Source organism: Eptesicus fuscus, chromosome 6 (genome assembly GCF_027574615.1).
Source record: "Eptesicus fuscus isolate TK198812 chromosome 6, DD_ASM_mEF_20220401, whole genome shotgun sequence".
NCBI classification, from domain to species: Eukaryota; Metazoa; Chordata; class Mammalia; order Chiroptera; family Vespertilionidae; genus Eptesicus; species Eptesicus fuscus.
The window spans coordinates 106,385,959-106,389,452 of record NC_072478.1 but is presented as its reverse complement, the minus strand read 5'-3'; positions in this window follow the sequence as shown (position 1 = coordinate 106,389,452).

Genomic DNA, 3,494 nt, shown 5'->3' with positions numbered 1-3,494 from the left:
CTCTTCTGGGATTTCTTCATGGCGGAGCTCTGCTTCCCATCTGTTTCCCACGTGGTGTTGAAGCGGGCCTTCCTGTGCTCACCCCTCCCTCCCCGGGGAGCGGACTCGAAGGCCTGCCTCGGAGCACCGGGCCAGGGCGCGTCTCCTCGGTCACTGAGCGGTCCGTCCGGTCTGCGCTTCGGCCTCCTGCTGACTCCTGTGTGTGTAGTTTTCTGTCTCTGACAGGAAAGCGGTAGCGGTTCCCACGTCCATGTGTAGCACAGGCTAGTGTCACGGTCCCGAGTTGTCCCCACCGTCCCTCCGGGCCCCTCGTGTGTGGGGAGTGGAGACGGAGGAGCACCGAGGAGTTGGCTGTGAGCACCTGCGCGGGGGTATGTGCCTTTTGTTTCAAGCTTCCGGAGTGTGCAGACTGAGGGGTGGGCAGAGGCCCAGACTCCGCCGGGCTCCCCTTTTGTTTTACAGAATTTAACCTCAGGGATCTTGAACTCCTCCAAACCAAGACGCGCAGGGCAGGGATCTAGGGAGTGTGAGTGGCGTTGATGGCGTGGAAACGTCCTGGGCTCTTGGGACGTGGCAGCTGGAGGCACAGGCAGGAGAGCGGAGTCCCGGGTGTGCCTCGCTTCCCCTGCGCCGGTTTCTGGCCGAGGAGGGCCAGCGTGTTTCCGGGCGTGTTCGCATCTTGGTCGTCAGAGGGAAGAGAGGGGACTTGGTTGAACCGACGGCTGACTTAGTGCCCGGCTTCAACTCCAGGTCGGTCCATGGGCCGCGGGCCGCGTGTGCAGGGGTGGCCCTCGGGTCGCGGCCTGGAATTAAGAGGAGCCTCCAGTGAGCTGAGACCTCTGCCCACGGGGATGGCAGCTACACGCTGTGCCGTGCGGGCAGAGGTGACGGGGCGTGCACTCGCCTTTCCCCCGAAGTCGGGGGCACGTGGTCCCGGATCCTGAGGACCCGGGCTCCCCGGGAACAGGCCGGGACGAGCTGCCGAGTCCCGAGCGAGGAGAGGCCGCGCAGGGTCTTCGGTGTCGGCCCGGGACGTTCCTCACGCTCCCCCGAACGTGGCGCACATCTGTCGTGGGCGAGTGCGATGGGAGAGCGTGGCAGAGGTGCTGGTTCCTCGTGGACAGAGGCACGTGGCGTCTTGGTCTTTGTTTGGGGTTGGTAGTCAGCAGATGTGGGGCTTCTCCCCGGGTCAGCCTCAGTTTCTCGGCTTCAGGCGGGCAGTGAGAGAGAAGGCTCGCCCTGCCGCCCTGCTGGGCCCGGCGCTCCGCGGTCGGGGAAGCCGTGTGGCCCCGCGTGCTGTGCCCGGCGTCCGGGGAGGGAGAACCGAGGCTGCATGGTCGGCCGACTCGCCCTGGGGTGGGCCTCGCTGCTTTTCCTTTCCCGCTCATGGCCACCAGCTCTTCCCTGGTGCTCGCGCCCCGCAGGCCCGAGGCCGTGAGGCGTGGCGGCTGCCCGAGGACCCGCAGCCAGGTGCCCACCGCTGAGCTCCAGACCGCACGAGTTGTGTCATTTCATTACGTCTTGTTGTCCAGATCGCAAAACAGGTGACCTGGCTGGGGGGGAGGGGGGGTGGCAGGGGGACCAAACCAGAAACTACTCAGAGGAGCCTGTGGGTTGGGAGCAGACGGCACCTCTCGGCAAGGGGACCAATCAGCTGCACCTGCGTCACTCCCGGCCGATGCTGCGCGTGCTGGTGGCATGGCCAGCGCAGTCACCTGGCGCCTCGGCCCCTGGACGGGACACGGGAGGGGCCCTCCCTCGCAGGGTCCGTGACGGGGAATGCGCCAATGAACACGGAAGCAGAGACTGGTCTTACGGATCGAAAGCAGTTGTTTTGGTTCAGGTGGGCTCCTGAGTGCAGACGTGGGAAAGGTGAGATACTGACAAGCATGATTCCCGGCCAAGGTGTGTGCGGCCCTTCGTCCCGCCTTTCCTGCGCCCGGTTCCCAGACAGCGGCAGCTCTGGTGGGGGTGGGGAGACTTGCCAAGCTGGGCAGACGGCACGTCGGCCACCCGGACCCGCACCTCATTCCAGAGCACATCTTGCGGCCGGACGGCACCTGCACTCCCTCCTCCGCTCACCAGCGCGGCCCAGAGGCCCGGGGGCTTCGGGACTCCACGCTCCGCCTGCTCACAGGTGCGTCTGAGGAGGAGAGAAGAGAAAGGACCTGCCTTCCCCACGGCCAGCAGTGGGCACACGGAAAAGGCGAGAAGCGCTCAGGTCACAGCAAGGAACACGGGACGTCGGTGATGGGAAGCGTGCTCCGGGCTCGCTCCGCTCTCACGCGGCGGGATGGCGGCGGACGGGAGCACGTCTGTTGTCTGTTCCCGCCCCGACTCGAGAGCCTGCCTTTGCCCGTGGGGAATGGCGGGTCCGGTGTAAAACGTGTGTGACACCAGCTAGCACAGCTGCCAGTCCCAATGCGCTCTCTGCGAGTGAGCTGAACCTCGGGCGCAGGGGCGGGCGCAGGCTGCGCGCCAGCTGCGAGGACCCGGGCCCTCGGACGGTGTGGTCTGGAGGAGGACGGAGAGGGGATCCTCCTCGGGAGCGTCTTCTCGCTGAGAGGATGTGACGGCGGCCGGTCGCCACGTAGACGGAGCTCACGGGTGTAGATTTAGCTCGTACCCAGGTCGTGGTTCTTGGCCCGTGTTATACCTTTTCATCCTGTGGGTTTTGCAAAGCACAAAGAGAAAGTGGAATTTGAGGCGTGGCCAGCCCTTCCGATCCTTCCCTGGCACCTGACCAGGAAAGTCTTTAATGTGGAAAAGTTAATCTTCTTAAAGCTCAGAATTGAAGGGGCTGTTTAGATCCTTTCCCCTCTGCTCGCTCTTCACCGAGCTGTCACTTCACTGCATTTCCTTCGTGTGGGAGGTGGGCGTGAGCGTCTGAGCCGAGGGTGAGTGCGCCCTGCTTACATTCCAAACCAGCTCGGATTGCAGACTGTGCCGCTGCATCTCATAACCACGTTGAGAGATTAAACTGTCCTGGCCGGGTGGCTCAGTGGTTGGGTATCACCCCATGCACTGGGAGTTGCTGGTTCTGTTCCCGGTCAGGGCACATGCCCGGGGTGTGGGCTCAATCCCCAGGAGGGGGCGTGCAGAGGCGGCTAATCCATGTTTCTCTCTCTAAAAAAAATTTTTTTTTTTAAATAAAAGATGAAACCTGTGCTGCGTTTTATTTTGTCTTGTTTTCTATTGGTTCACTTGCAGACTCATGATGGTCATTATGCACCATCATTTAAACACCCGCAATTGTACTAGAACCGTGGTTGGCAAACTGCAGCTCGCTAGCCACATGCGGCTCCTTGGCCCCTTGAGTGTGGCTCTTCCACAAAATACCACGGCCTGGGCGAGTCTATGTTGAAGAAGTGGCATTAGAAGAAGTTTAAGTTTAAAAAATGTGGCTCTCCAAAGGAATTTCAATCGTTGTACTGTTGATATTTGGCTCTGTTGACTAATGGGTTTGCTGACCACTGTACTAGAAAATTGCGGCA